This window comes from Talpa occidentalis, unplaced genomic scaffold, assembly GCF_014898055.3.
Source record: "Talpa occidentalis isolate TD23 unplaced genomic scaffold, MPIMG_talOcc4v2.1 talOcc4.4, whole genome shotgun sequence".
NCBI classification, from domain to species: domain Eukaryota; kingdom Metazoa; phylum Chordata; class Mammalia; order Eulipotyphla; family Talpidae; genus Talpa; species Talpa occidentalis.
This window is the reverse complement of record NW_023604295.1, coordinates 102,182,101-102,198,530: the sequence shown is the minus strand read 5'-3', so window position 1 is coordinate 102,198,530 and position 16,430 is coordinate 102,182,101.

The window sequence follows — 16,430 nt, the reverse complement described above, 5'->3', positions numbered from 1 at the left end:
CCTCACAGTGCCTCCAGAGTTATCCTTCAGAAATGTAAATGAAACAATGTCACCACTGCCTCCTTTAAAAACTTTTAAGGGACTCTTGTACTTGGAATAAATGCGAATTGCTTGCCAGAGCCCACAAGGTCTAGATGATCTGGGCCTGCTTCTCATCCACTGCATCATATTTCATTGTGCTCCAGTCACACAGACTTTCTGTTTGAGTGCAGCCAACTTGAACTTGTGAGGGTCTTTGCTGACGGTTTACCTGGAGTCCCTCTACCCCATGTCTGCACTAAAATGTCCCCTCTTGAGAAAACGTCCCTGATGCTCTTTCTAAATCTGCTTCTCTAAGGTACCCTAGCTCTGCTGTGTTATTTTCTTCATAAGGATTCACTATGACTCTATAGTAATAATTTTGCTATGTGACTTGTGTTGTTTTGTCTGTTTCTACCTTTAGAATTATGTTCCTTGAGGACAACGACTTTGCCTGTTTGGGGTCCATCATCCACCCAAGGTGCTCAGGACAATGTCCTTCCTCAGATGCACTGCATTTCTCCTTTGCAGCTTTGTATGTGCTGTTTCTTGGGTCAGCCTGCTCTTCTCACATATTTTCATCGGCACCTAGCTTGGCAAACATCTGTTGATCCAACTCAGGGAGTTTCTCCTCATTTCTCACAGCAGCCTGTTTGCCCCTCTCAAAACACTGTCCACACTGTGTGTAGGGTAAATGAATTAATCAGGCTTTCTGTGCCACTAGCCTCTGGCTACTACCTGCCGCCATGATCATGTTAATGCATAAGGCACTTGGGAGCGCGGGCACGGGGCACGAGTGCCTGACTGGCCACCCCGAGCATGAGTGTGCACACCTGAACCTACAGGAGGGATAAAAGTGGTGGCAGTGAGGACCAGCGGCATGACTACAGGAGAGGTAAGACCAGGAGACTATGTAGGAGTCTGCAGGAGAGGTTAGACCAGGAGACTATGTACAAGAGAGAATGCCAGAGAGACCAGAGAAAGAGTGTAAAGATTCGTGGGGATGGGCGGGGGTTGGAAGGTTTGGTTGCCTGCCTGCCTCCCAACTCCCCTGCCCACCCTGCCACCCGGTTGCCCCACCACACTGTGCTATCTCTAAATGCTGTCTTTCCCACTAAACTTAAAGCCCCTTAAAAATGGAGGCCAGGCCCTGCCAATACCCTTAATGAGCTGCCTAACTCATAATAGATACTAAGCAAATACTGCATAGATGAAAATCACTACTATTGAGGTTTTGATTGGGGATATTACCTCATGGGGTTCAGAGGATTTGCTGAAAACACGTTTCTGGAAGGGCTTTGCAGACTAGAAACACTGTGTCTGTGTATGAGGGAATTTCTCAGTTTCAGACAGTCCCCAAGCTTGTATTTAAAATATGTTGGGTACAACCTCTGCTTTGAAGTTTTTATTATACATATTGACTGGGAGGAAAAAGACTCTGTAGCACTGGAGATACTTAAGAACTCACAAGGTACGTACTTTCTTAAATTTATACTGTGCTGAAGGAGTTAACTACTTCAATTTGAACATTTGATTTTAATTTAATCTCAACTTCATTTTTCAAAATATGCCAAGTGTTAAAATCTGGCAAAGCTAACTTTGAGTTAGTGTCTCAATGCACAGTTTACAAATTCTCAGTGATCAGGGTATCTAAATGCGATGAAAGATGAAGGGGATCTAGTCTGGTTTTGGTGTTTGCGGATTTGATGTTCATGTCATGTGAGTATCTCATTCCTCTTTGCCTGTATTCCCTGTGAAGTTTTGTCTGGTTTTATATGTGAATTTTAGCTGAAGGGGACTGTAGGGGCAGGAATGACACAGTGCAGGTTTTCTGATCCAGCAGACCGGGTAAAGGAGGAGTCAGTTCTGGAGCCCTCAGTGGCTTTTGCAGGCTTTTTATTGGGATTACCAGGTACACAGCAGGCAGGAGTGCTGGGGGGCCAGTAGACTGGCAGGCCTCCCAGCCCCCAGCAGGTCTTCTTCATTCTGGGCTCTACAGCCTTCTCTTGGCTACTGCTTCTCTTGCTTCTCTCTCGGCTTCTGCTGCTCCTTTCTTGGTTTCCTGGCTTCTACTGGCATCCTCATGATGCCGCCCTTAAAAGCCCAGTCTTAGCCCAGGTGAATCCTATCTACATCTGCCCACACCCTATTCCAGGTGCCCGCCATCAGGCATGCACTCAGGACTGCAAGGATCCATCATCTATCCTGATGGTGGGAGGGCAGAAAAGCCTGACATTTTTCCTTACCTTACAGGGACAAAGTTGAGTTCCCAGTGTGGGTTGGACACTGACTTTCTGTGGAGCCTCAGTTGATCTCCAGATATCTAGGAGGCAGTGGGTATCACTGTTCCCATTTGGTAGGAGGATTTAAGTGACTTGTCAGGGTCTCCAAACCAGGGCTCTTTCCAGCAGAGCTTAGGGAGACAGTGTGTAAGCAGACAGCCCTGTTCCTAACGGTTCCTCTGCCATTTATTAGCTGGGTGACCTTGGTTGAGTTAATTAACCTCTCCTTGTCTCATTTTCTTAACTATAAAGTGGGGGAAATAAAATTGTCCTCCCTCATAGAATTTCCTTGTATTTGTAAACCTTGGAGTGCCTGGTCGAGCAAGCACTTTGAAAGTAATCTGAATAGAAAAAACGCTCTGTTTCTGCCACGTCTACTTACCTGCAAAAAAATTCAACTTTTCATCTCATACACAGACAGGTAGCACCTGGTGAACTATGAGTGATTGTCATCTGTTTGCAAGACACCCTTGAGTCCAGCACCTAAAAGTTACAGGCGAGAAAAAAACTAGAAAATAAGCTCTGTCTATGTCACTGAGAACAGAGCTTCAGCAAACAGTTGTGAGGACAACATTCAGGTGCAGAACAGCAAGATTAGAGTAAGAGATGTGTTGACTTGGAAACAGTTTGAGATATGAAAATATACCAAAAAGTGACAGTGGAATCAGGGCAAAGGGAAAATGAGCACTGTAAATGTTGATTCACATTTAGCCCACTCCAGTTGCTAGAGGCAGGCAACAATTACTTGTGAACTTGTTAAGGACAAAAACAGAGGGAAAACATATAAAAGCTCTGTGGTACCCACAAGATCAAAACATATCATGGGCTCAAGGGGACACATCTCTTTCTGCTGCTTATGTGAGCATTTGGCTAGGGCAGTGAGCACTGGGAGAGGGCCTGCCACAACTTCATTACTGGTAAGCAGCGACTGCGCAGCACCAGGCAGCATGCCTCGGTGCTGGCGTGGGCAAAAGGATAAAGTGAGATTCAGAGAAGCCAGTTCTTGCAGAGTCCGGAACATGCTGGTTAAAGCTAACATGGCCTGGCTTGATCAAAGGGGACAGTTTAGGGGAGTGATGGGCCTCCTGTAAAGCAATCTTCTGTGAAAGCTGTTTCTCCACAGTGAGATTTTGATAATTACAACAACAGTTCACTCTTTTTTTTTTTTCCTCTGAGGGAATCTAGAACTTGGGAATTTTGTGTTGCCCATTAAGGCCAGGTTCAAATGATTTGCCAATCCAGTCAAAAGTGGGTCTGCGCTCTTCTGATGAAAAGAACCTGATCAAGGCCATGTTTGAATGGTGGAAGGTCTCAGAACTTCCTGATATTAAATGCAAAATATGCAAATATGCATATGTACTTTTTTTTTGGGGGGGGGTGTCCATAGTTCATCAGCCTCTCAAAGATGAGCTAAAAAGAGATTAAGAATCACAATTTAGGGGACTAGAATTGTCCCAGAATGGTGTTCTATTTCCTGGGGGAGAGATACAAAATTAGAGGAACCTAACCGATTCCTATCGAGGTTGAGTTTTAAAGTACAGTTGATATGTCACTAAAAATTCAATCTTATAGAAAACAAAAAGCCAATCCAATTTAAGTGACCAAAGATTCTGAATAGACGTTTGTCTAAAGGAGATATACAAAATGGCTAATAAGCACATAAAAAGATGTCCAACATCATTAGCCATCAGGGATATGCAACTTGAAAATACGTGGTACCACGTCACACCTAATAAAAAAAGATGGACAACAGCAAGTGTTTTTTTTTTGTTTTTTTTTTTATTTTTTTTTAATTAATAAATTTTATTTTTATATTCCCCATACAATTTCAACCCCCCCATTCTGACCCCAATCCCTCCCCTCCCGCCCCCCACCCCCCAAAAAGTGTCTCTGGTTCATAGTTTTTGTTGATTTTGATTTTCACTTTCTTATAGTTATTCATTTTCCTGGTCCCTTATTTAAGTATTCTAGATTCCTGCTATGAGTGAGACCATCCGGTATTTTTCTTTTTCTTTTTTGATGAGGATGTGGAGAGAATGGAAATCCTACGCTCCTGATGGGGTTGCAAAATGGTGCAGTCACTTTGGAAAACAGTTTGATAGTTCCTCAAAAAGGTAAACTTATAGTTATTGTGGTATTACCCGGTAATACCATTCCTAGGTATATACCCCCCAAAATCACTACTTATGTCCGTGCAAAAAGTTGCCCATAGTAAGTAGCATCATTCATAAGAGCCCCCAAGTGGAAACAACCTGAAGGCCCATCAGTAGATGAATGAATAAAGGGAATATTTGAGAATAAAAAGTGAAATGCTGCTACATGCTACAACATGGATGGACCTTGAACATATTATGCTAAGAGAAAAAGGCCAGTCACAAAGCCCATACATGTATGATACCATTTCTAGGAAATGTCCACCCCAGGTAAATCTATAGAGACAGAAAGTTGATTGGTGGTTTCCTGGCATTGAGGGGGGTGGAGAAGTTGGGGGAGGAAGACTGAAGGGCCCAGGGTTTCTTTTTGGATCATCAGTATGCTCTAAAATTGATTATGATGATAGTTGCCCAATTCTCACAGCCAAAAATCATTGAATTATATAAATAGGTGAATTATATGGTATATGAATGATATCTTTTATGTGTTTTTTACATCATTTTTCATTTTTATACAATGTATGCATTTTCATCTTGGTTATAGTCTCCATGAAATTCCCACCCCCCTTGTTTTGATCCTACTCCCTTCTCCCCCCCTGTAGTGTTGTCTCTGGTTTATAGTTGCTTGTTGATTTTGATTTTTACTGTATAATAATTAGTCTTTTTCCTGATCCCTTATTTAGGTTTTCTAAATTCCTGCTATGAGTGAGACCATCCGGTATTTTTCTTTTTCTTTCTGGCTTATTTTACTGAGCATGATCCCTTCCAGCTCCATCCATGCTGCTACAAATTGCATGAGTTTATCTTTTTTTTATTGCTGAGTAATATGGAGCTTCCATATGATCCAGCAATTCCCCTCCTAGGTATTTACCCAAAGGACATAAAAACAATGATTCAAAAGGGCACCTGCACCCCTATGTTTATAGCAGCACTATTTACAATAGGTTAGCTATGGAAACAACCCAACTGCCCAAAAATAGATGACTGGAGCAAGAAGATGTGGTACATATACATATGAATTATATCTTAATGAAACTTTTACCAAAAAAAAAAAGTGATGTATAACAACCCCTAAGAATTTCAAGTTTATATTCAGAAAACAACATGGTACATATACCACATGCTATTCTGAAATTTCATGTCCTCTGCTCTCAATTTCCACTCACTGGTAGCACAATTTCGAGGGTGGATCAGCTCTGTGAGTAACTATGGGCAGCACAGTTCTGGGCCTGAGAGCCCATGGGTTAGGGCTTTGCTAGGAGTCAGCACTCCACAGGAGTGCTGCCTCCGAGGGGAGCCATTCCCAGGTGCTGGCAGCAAAATCCATAATAATCAGCCAGCCAGAGCTGCTTAGCTGAATGTAATGTGTGGGCTGCAGGAATGCTTGGTACTAACCTCAGTGTTTGTGAATCTGGAACCCTTCAGCCCACGACCTGCCCTGACGTCAGGGTGAGAACCCATAAAGACCTGTCCTCCACCTTGGCTCTGTCCCTTGGCGCTCTTTCTAGTACTCTTTAGACACTGTTTTAGTTAGAGGAGGACTGTTTATGAAATGCTTTCGGGAGGGTTACAGACCACTGATAGGGAAATGTGGGGATAGGGGACTGTCCCTGACCCTGCTTAACAAGTCCTCCAATAGCTGTACAAGCATGCCTGGCAAAACAAAGGAAAGGCAAGTCCATAAGCCAAGTCCACTGCTTACTTCTTCAGTGATGAAGACAGATGGCTAAGTCCCTTTCTACCCTGGTTTGCCACAGCCTATATGGAACAGTCATTCCCTGGAGAGGTGTCTGGTGTGGATGAGCAACTTGCACTCCCCAGAGCTGCTCTGATTCCCACACTGCTGACTGGGGACACAAGAGCCTCTCGGTGGACCATCTCTGGACCCTGATATAGAGCAGTAACTAAAAACAACCCACCGATTCTTGACTCTTACTGTAATCTAGGGCATGCATTTCAAATCCCCAGCCCAAATTAAATGCTATAAACATAGCAACAAGTTCTACTCCCTAGCCCCTCTGCCTTGGTTAGCTAGCTGCAGCGGGCACATGAACTCCAAATGTACAAGTCCTGGTAAAAGCAAGAGTGACTACTGGCAGGAGCCCAGGGACTTCTCAGGGATCCCCATCCTGATGCGCAGCGCGAATCCTAGCAGCGGCTTTTTCATATTCATAAGTGCTGGGCCTGTGAGCAAAGGGTGGGAAACATTCTAGATCACTAATAGTTCAACCTGCTACCTCACAAATGCTACAAATTTTAGATAAGAAGGCATCCCTGCTTCTGTTTATTTTGCTCCCAAAAAGTTTGACATTAAAACATTATTTAACACAACCAAGAAATTCCAGTATCTTCCTAGGCTAAGTTATTACTTAAATCCACATTTCTTAAACTGTTCTCACAAATCTGAAAATTTTCAGTGTTATTAAGTATTCCTTATAAAAATGCTAAAGCAGGGCCTCCCTGGTGGCACAAGGGGTTAAGATGCAACCTGTGAAACTATCTGCAGCCACTGCAGCACGAGTTTGATCCCTGGCCAGGGAGCAACCCACATGGCACAGCAGACCTCTCCTGACTCGGCTGCTGCTCCCCTCAGCTGTGTACTTGAGTCAATCTGCCTGTTCTGCTCCCCACTCTGTCTCTTGTGAATCCTCACCCTCCACACCTCTGCCCTGCACCCCAGTTCCTGTATACATAAATAAATAAATCTTTTTAAAAAATGCTCAAGCAGAATAGGAACCACTGCATTCAGATGCCCCCAGGGCCAGGATGGAAGTGGAAGATCTGCCTTTCTTTCTCCTACTGGCCACCAATTCCTGATCCTGCTCCTTGATGATCTTCCCTATATCTTCCCCGTGTCACTGGGAGTTGGGTGACCTTAGGCACTTAGAGGTATAAGGGGGGCTGAAGGGCAAGACTGCAGCCAAAGGCTGTTACAGCTTTAGTGCCCAGTAACAGGTTCTTAACCTTTTGTGTGCCAGGGACTTCTTTGGCAGAGTGGTGAGTCCTATGGACACCTCAGAATTGTAAGTTCATAAAGTAAAATATATAATGTTAAAAGGAAAGCCAATTACATTGACAAACAGTTATCAAAACTGAAGAAAAAAGAGATTTGTGATAGGGTATTATATATGCATCTTTATTAACTCATTAAATAACAAGACTGAAAGGCAGGTCTGTTACCTACTATGCTTTTGAAACAGTGGTGCATGAAAATAATATTTTGAGATGTGTGCAACAACTACAATGAGATATGAAAATATCTGTGATTTCTACTGGAATAAAGCTGCAGGTACTGCCAGCACTGCTGTGGTTTATGGCTTGTATTTCTAATGAAATCAAAACTAAATCTTAGTTTGAGTCAATTGAGAATAAGAATGTCAATTTTTCTTGCCTGAGTACATGGAGCCCTAAATTCTATCCTTGGTCGGGGATCCATGAGCCCAGGTTGAGAATTTAGAGACTTGGAAGTTCCTTGCACTTACTTGTGCCTGGTCAATCTGTCCTTTGCAAATATTCACTGTGTGGAAGGGGCAGTATTTGTGCTTAGTGTCACATGTGATGCTAGAACATAGTCTCTAATGGATGAGCTCACAGACTTAGACAAGGGAAGTTTTGTTAAATGATTATTCATGTTGTACCTTTGGGCAACTTGGAGAACTAGGTTGTGCACATGACAGGTTGGAGCATTCCACCTGGGGTACCATGGGGTCTCTTGGAATCTTTGTGCCAGATACATGCCCTATTTCCTTTCTAGCTTACCCTAGAGGGCTGGTGCAAATAACCTCATCATGGGAAATTCTCTCTTATGATTTAACCATGAGTGAAAGGCCCTTGGTGGTAAAGGCTTGTTGTATTTTGAGCCATTGTAGGCCAGACCTTCTCTCCCTTTATGCCTCAGCTTGAATATATCTGCAGTTAAAATCTATTTTGATTAATGGTTAAACATATGTGGGCTACTCAGATGACAATTCATTTATTAATTCATCCATCAAACACCTAATTAGGCCAACCCCTCATCTTCGAAGACTGAGTTACTGCTGTTCCCTGAAGATGCCAGCACAGGGAACACAGACTCCTGCTCCCAGAACCTCTGATAAGTAAGCCTTATGGGCCTTAGCAATTTGTATCACCAATGCTTAAAGACAATGCTGTATCCAGCACCATGGGCCCTGTTGAAATAAGTCTGAAAGCAGGGAGGAAGGGCCTCAAAGTCACCTCTCCACTTAGCAGCTGTACGCCCTTGGGCTGTTTCTTCACATGCAGAATGTGGGCTCTGATCTTTGCTCAGCAAGGCTGTCATGTGGCCAGGTGAAACACAGGGAAGAGAATAAAAAATCTGTAGATGGGACCTTGCTGGTAACATCAGTCACTAAAGAGGGGGATCGGGAGACAGAGAGGCAAGAAATGGGGTGACCTGGACTTCCCATCTGTCCAAAGAGGGTGCTGCCACTCTCCTTGTGAAGTTATTCACTGGCTTCTCAAGAAAAGCAGATCTTTCAGACTTTAATTCAGTTCTCCTGATTTTTAAATGTTGGCACTGGTTAACTCTGTTTTGTTTCATTTTTTAATACTGTGCAGGCTGAACAGTCAAGTTCACAACCTCTGCCTACACCAGTATTGGGGTAATAAGGATCACCTTATACCATGGTCCATTACTGTAGGCAAAGCCCCCAGGTAATACGGTGGGGAGGGCAAAAAGCAGGCAGCAATCTTCCTTTGCCTGCAGGGTTCCAGAGACACATACCATAGAGGTTGGTTATCCACATGTCTTTGTTTCACTCTACAGGAAGAATGGGCTCATTTTGTAAGAGTGACTTCCACTTAGAACTAAAACCATAAAACCTCTAGAAGAAAACAAAAGAAAATATTTGCAGTCCTGGATTAGACAAAGATTCATTTTTTAAAAAATAGTGGCAGGAATAATTTCTCTCCCCCTGGATTTAACAAATTTAACATTTAGTCACGTATCATGTCTTACATAGAGTAAAAGATTACTATGGCTGATTCCAATTCCATGCCCTTTTTACTGTCTCTGGAAGCAAGTACTATCCTGATGATGTTGTTAACACTTTACAACAATAATTTTATATTTGTATATGCTCACAAAGAACACATAGCATGATTTAATATATTATAAAAAGTATATATGGCAAGACCATACATAAAATTTGTAGTGAGGTAATGAGTATCTTGTGTGTTTACTTATACGCCCAGGGGTAAGATTTGGTTCATACAGATTTGGTTCTTGCCCTTTTCCTGGAATGCTGTGTTGAATTTCTGGGTTTATGGTGAACTTTTTAAAATACCAAGCTATTTTCAAAGGGAAAAAGCAACTTTATATTCTCTTCAGCAACATATGAGAATTCTAGTTTAACCATATCCTCACTGATGCTTGCTAGTCATCAGTCTTTTGGATTATAGCTAGTCTAGTGTATGTGTAGTAAGAACACATTGCAGGACTAATTCGTATTTCTCTATTGGCTAAATATGTTGAGATCTTTTCATATGTATGTTAACTTCATTTATATTTTCTATGGTGTAACATTTAAAAAAATTTCTGTGCATTTTTTCCTGGTATGTGAAAATTTATTGCTACCATCAAAATTTATGATCTTGGTCTTCTTGCTTTTGTATATAGCCAAAAGTGAGACATTGGCTACTCTGACAACTTTACAGCAGACTTCAGGAATGTCACCAACGACATGAACTTTGCAACCAAATTCAGCAACCAGAACTGTTGTCAGTAACAGCTGGTTTGTGTGCTCAGTGTGGAGCAGAAAATCAACGAATGAATGCCAAGTGTTTGAAGCAGGGAGAGAGAGAGAGAGAGGTAGATCTGGACTTGTTGGCAGTCCACATGAGGAACACTGACCACATGTGTTCTGGCTTTTAAACTTTAATGGCTGCTCTTCTCTTTCCCCTTTCCAGAGAGCCTCACTTGGGACATCAGTGGGAAGATTTAGACTAGGCCATTGTGCTTTTGGTATCCTGTCCTACTTGGGAGCATCTGGTCATCAGGGGGAAGAGTTTAGCCCTTTGACCTCTTGGGAAAATCTTGAAATTCAGACCATACTGTCCAGCCAGAAGGTATCACTGGCTTTCCTGAGGTTCTGGGGATGCAAAGGTCTAGCCACTTCAGGCCATTCCTCCCAGTTGGACAGCTCCAACAGATTGAGGGCCTGGAAAAGAACTAAATATACAAGTCCATGAAGCTGAAAGGACACCTAGTTACCTAAATTTAACGAGACCCACACCAAGACAAATAGTAGTGAGACTTCCAAAAATTCAAGAGAAAGAAAAAATATTGAAGTTGGCTAGGGAAAGAAGCAAATAACCAATAAAGGTATCCCTGTCAGCTTTACATCTGACTTCTCTGAGGAAACAATATGATTAAGGAGAGGACTGAATGATATGATAAAAACACAAAGATTAAAAACTGCCAGCCAAGAATATGTTATACTGCCAGGCTCTCTTTCACATATGAGAGAGAAATAAAGTCCTTCTTAGATAAATAGAAGCTGAAAGAGTTTCCCCTTCAAGAAATGTTGAGAGAGGCTCTTGTATCTAAATCAAAGAGAAGAACATCCACAAAGAACTGAAGAAGGAAATAAAACCAGAAAACTAAAGACAAAATGGAAGTAACAGTCCCTCTTACATCAATAATCACCCTAAATGTAAATGTAATGAACTCACCAATCAAAAGTCACAGTGTCTGGTTGGATCAGAAAACAAAATCTGCTGTCTCCAGGAAACACACCTGAGCTCCAAAGATGAACACAGGTTAGAGTAAAGGATTGGAAAACAATCCTAACAGCAAATGGGACCCAAAGGAAGGCAGGAACAGCAAACCTTAAATGAGAAAAATAGACTTCCAGTTTAAAAAGGTAATGAGTGACAGGGATGGATACTATATAATGAGTAAGGGGACAATACATATACACACCTTTCACCAAAGAGTCCTCCAACTCCCCAGTGTCACTATAAAATTCCTTCAATAAAATCAACTGCATCAGTTTACCAATTTGTTGATCCCAGTTAATTTTTTTCCTATGATATACCTCCTAGACCAGCCTGTCCTTTTCCTTTCTAGGCTTTGTTCAGCCCGTTCACTGCAGTTTTCTCTAGACATCCCATTACCATCCTTCTAGGTATTCCTTTCTCTCTCTTTTGTGTAGGAGTTTTGGTCCTAAGAGGGCTTGGTTCTTGACTTATTTTCCTCATTAGGTAGAACACTCCTTCAGAGAAATGGCATATAGGACGTAGATTATTTTGAGACCTTGACTGTCTCTAAATATTGTTATTCTGGCTCTCACCTTAGGATGTCTTGAACGACTCTAGAACTCCAGGTTGAAGTCATTTTCCTGCAGGATGTTTAAGGCATTGCTCAACTCTATTTTCACTTTCAGGATTGTTGTGAAGTATGAAAACATTTTTATTTCTAATCCTTTGCAGGTCACTTGTTTTATCTCTCCTCTGGAGGACCTGTTTGTCCCTAGTGATCATTAGTTCATAATCATGAGCCTTTGAATGAGTGTTTTCATTCATTGTTCTGTGTGTGTCCCACCATCCTGGGAAATTTTCTTTATGTTTTTAATAATTTAATCCTCAGGAGTTCCTGGCACAAAATAGGCACTATACTAGTGTTTGCTAGTATTAGCTTTTGCTTCCTGGCACTCTTAGTCAGACATTTTCCTCAAGTCTGGGGATCTTTGAAAGTTCTTTTGTTTGAAATATTGAGAGACTAAAATGCTATGCGCATTATCTATTATCTATTATTATGTAACAAATTCTTATGTAACAAATTCTTATGTAACAAATTACCCCTAGTACTATTCCCAGTATGACAGCTTTAAAGAACAAACTTTTGTTCTCTCACAATTTCTATGGGTCAGAAGTTTAGGAATGGGGTGAATGGGTATCTCAGGGGGCTCCAGTAGCAGTCAGATAGGCTGCAGAATCTGCAGAAGGATCAGCTGCCAAGATGGCTCACTCCCATAACTGTTGGTTGGAGGCTTCAGTTCCTTTCCACATGACCCTCACCATGGGGCTCTTGGGAGTCTTTACAACCTGATAGCTTGCTTTCCCTGTGATCTGAGAAAGAAACTAGGAAGAAGTGATAATGCCTTCCATATCCTAATCTTGAATATCACAAGTTGTCATTCTGCCATATTCTGCTTGTTCGAACGTAGTCCTTAAATGTTGCTAACACTTACAGGCATGGGAATTATGAAGGGAAGAGTGAATATAATTTAAGCCACTACAGATGCCATTTGCAATCCAACGTGATAATGTCAAATCCTGATCCTTTCACTGGAGTGCTGCCCACAGCATTGTGGATCTTTGTCTTGGGTTGGTCAGTTTTCTTGGAGAGGAATTCTCCAGTCTTTGCTTGGAAGATATAAGCCAGCCAGCCCGGTTTGGGCAATATGTGGAATAAAGACTGGGGATGGTCTCACCATAGAGTATACAGATTGCACTTTTTTTAAAACTATACAAAAATAATTTATTGAAACCAATCAAATTCTTTAAGAAAAACTTCTTGGGCCTCCCTGGTGGCACAAGGGGTTAAGATGCAACCTATGAAGCTATCCACCGCCACTGCAGCACGAGTTTGATCCCCAGCCAGGGAGATACCCACATGGCACAGCAGACCTCTCCTGACTCGCCTGCTGCTCCCCTCAGCAGTGTATTTCAGTCAGTCTGTCTGTTCTGTTGCCCGCTCTGTCTCTGTTGAATCCTCTCACCCCCCACATCTCTGGCTTGCACCCCATTTCTTGTATGCATAAGTAAATAAGTCTTTAAAAAAAAGAAAAACTTATTGAAGTAGCATTGGTTTATAAATTTATATAGGTTTCGGGTATATATCATTATCAACAGTAAGATCATCACTAGAAGTCCAATTGGTCCTTCGTCATACAATTGTCCCCTTAAACTGATTTACTTATACTCTTTCCCCCTCCTTTTCTGGTCACCACTGATTTGATCTTATAGCCTAAATATTTATTTTTATATTATTTAGTTCATTCATTTGTTTCTTTATTAGCCACATATAAGTGAACTCACAGACTATTTTGTTTAACAATTATTTTTCTTCATGTGGTTTCAGATGTTGGTTTGCGCTCTCTCGAGTAGAGATTTTCCTCTCTTTTGAATGCCTTACTGTCTAGGTATATTGCAGCTGTTTGGCTCAGTTCCCTGAACTACCAGATTAGAGCCAGTCTTTGCACTGGTGGCTTAGAACTCCTACCATACGGGGACCCTGGAATATGTAGATAATGCATGAATCACGGGCAGATTGGCTTGAGTGCTGAAATTTAAGGCTGTTATATATATGGCAGGGCCTTTTAACAGAGATGTCCAAGAACAGAATGACTGCCCCATGGAATGGTGAACTCTGGCCCCAGCAAGGATTCTGGGTGAGGCAGGGCTGTGTGTTGGGAGAGAATTGCTAGTGTAAGAGGCTGGAATGGGTGACTGCTATGATTTTATGAGAAGTCTGTGACCTTTGGATTCTTCAGGGAGCACCGCACAGGAGGTCAATCATCTTCATAAGGCTGACAACTCCTATGGAACACTTAGTATGTGCCAGGGACTGCTCACTGTATTCCTGTTAACTCATTTGATCTCTATAAGAAACATACATAGCAGGTGTTGATTATCCCCATTTTACTGCTGAGGAAACTAAGACAGGAAGTTCAGTAATTTGCCAAAGGCAGCTGGGAAGTGGCAGAGCTGGGGTGGCACCTAGGGGGCTGGCTGCAGGGTCTGCTCTCCTAACTATTATATCCTCCTGCCTTTATCTAACAGGGTCTAAGCCATGGATCTCACAATAGACTGAATCTGCAAGGAGGGGTCTCCAGTTAGCCACAGGGCTTCCCCTAGTCAAATCAATGTTTATGGAGGGACATGGAGGCTTCAATCATACACTAATGGCTCCTGACCGGGCAAGACAGCTTTCAGTTAAACAGGGGACTAGCGGCTAAGAGGCCATCTTTCCAGGAAGGAGCCCATTTGCTTCTTTTTAAAATGGACTTTTTACACTCTTGTTGAGCTTTAAAAGTGTCAAATGAAGCTTTTACTCAGAAAGTGGATTTCCTCCTGTGATCAGGTTAACATGTTCTTTCTGCTGTTTCTTCTGGGAGATGGAAGGGGAGCTGATGAAATGATTGTAAATGTTCATGGTGCCCACGCTCTCCCCAGTCCCAAGGGGGGATTATCATAAAGGCTATGGGGGTAGGGGACAGCCTCCAAATGCCTCTGGCAACCTGGCTACATTGAATTTGTTTGTAATATAATTAAATGTTAATTTTCAGCTCCCCATGGTGTTCACAAGCAAACAATACATGTACCTATCAGCAGAGCGTTCACCTAGCAATCTTTAATCCCACAGTCATTTTGTTATAGGACTCCTTCTCCCTCTAACAATTTCATTTTAAATAATGGATTCCTCATTTCCCCTTATCCACAGACTTTGCCCGTATGGGAGCTGCCAGGGCCCCCTCACTCCTAGCATCTGTACCTCATTAGTCATGCAACCCAATTGTTCTTGGCCATTCATGGTTATGGCGGTCCCTCTGCCCTCCTGCCACCAGCCTCTCTATAGTCCTCCCTGCCACCCGGGGGCAGGACTTCACTCTCTCAGTCCGCACATAGCCAGAGTGAAATGATGGCTGATTCCTTGTGTCATGGAGGGGGTCAGCATGCCCTGATGGATGCAAAGCAATCTCACCACAAGCTGAAGGCGGTGGGTCTCCCGAGATGAAGGACACTCCTGCCATCGATCGGTTGCCCTGATTGCTTCCCGGAGGCAAACACCCAGAGTGTCCCCAGCCAGGTGGCGATTTTTCTCTTCCTGTAAATATACATTTCCCACAGGGGCGAGGAGTCTGTAGACAGGGATATTCTTTCCTAGTTAGTTGGAAGCGACTATTTTATATGTCGTAATTTAACAGTCTTCTTGGTCAACAGTCACATTAAGAAACTCAGCCCTCTATTATTTTGCCTTTGAAAGGACTGATTGATGGCCATTTCAAAAATTTACCGATCACTTATTCTATGTGCAGGATACATTTTAATCAGGAGGAACCAAGAGGGGAAGTAAGGAGGAAGCTGCTTTCTATCAAAGTAGTCACAGCACTATGAAGGCTGACTTTGGGGCACACACCCCTTCTGTGCAGAGGCAGCCAAGCCTGGAAACTGCCCCTGTCCCTTGGACAAGCTGTTTGGAGAAAGCTCACCAGTGATCACTGGATTCCAGATGGCTGTGGGATGAGCTAGCCTCACCCCCAGAATCTTTTCCCAGCCAGTCTTTTCTGAATCCTCAGTGACACAGCCAAACGCACACCTTTGTGGCAGACCTGGATATATCCTGCACAGATTTCCCTTCAAGAGAAAACTTGCTGATTGCCTGCAAGGAGAGCAGGGACTGCCTTAGCTTTTATGCATTGTTGGGTTTGATTAGCTAATATTTTTGTGAAGGATTTCTACCTCTATGTTTATGAGAGATATTAGTCTGTTTTTTTCTTTCCTTGTAATGTTTTTGTGTGGTTTTGGTATTAAGGTAATGCTGGCCTCAGAATGAGGACATAATCTCTCTGCTTCTATCTACTGAAAGAGACTGTAGAGAATTCATATGATTTTTTTTTTCCTTAAATGTTTGCTATAATTCACCATCTGGACCTGGGCTTTCTGTGTAGAATGTTATTAAATATTGATTCTATTTCTTTAACAGATATAAGCCTATTCAAATCACCCATTCTTTCTTGTGTGAGTTTTGGTAGATTGTTGTCTTTCAAGAAATTGGACCACTTCACATAAAGTTATCAGATTTGTGGGCATAGAGTTATTCAGTGTATTCCTTGATTATCCATGGTATCTGTAGTCCCCTGGTTTATTTCTGATATTAGTATTTTTTGTCCTCTCTCTTTTTTTTCTTAACCTGTCTAGATAGAGGCTTATTGGTTTTATTGATCCTTTC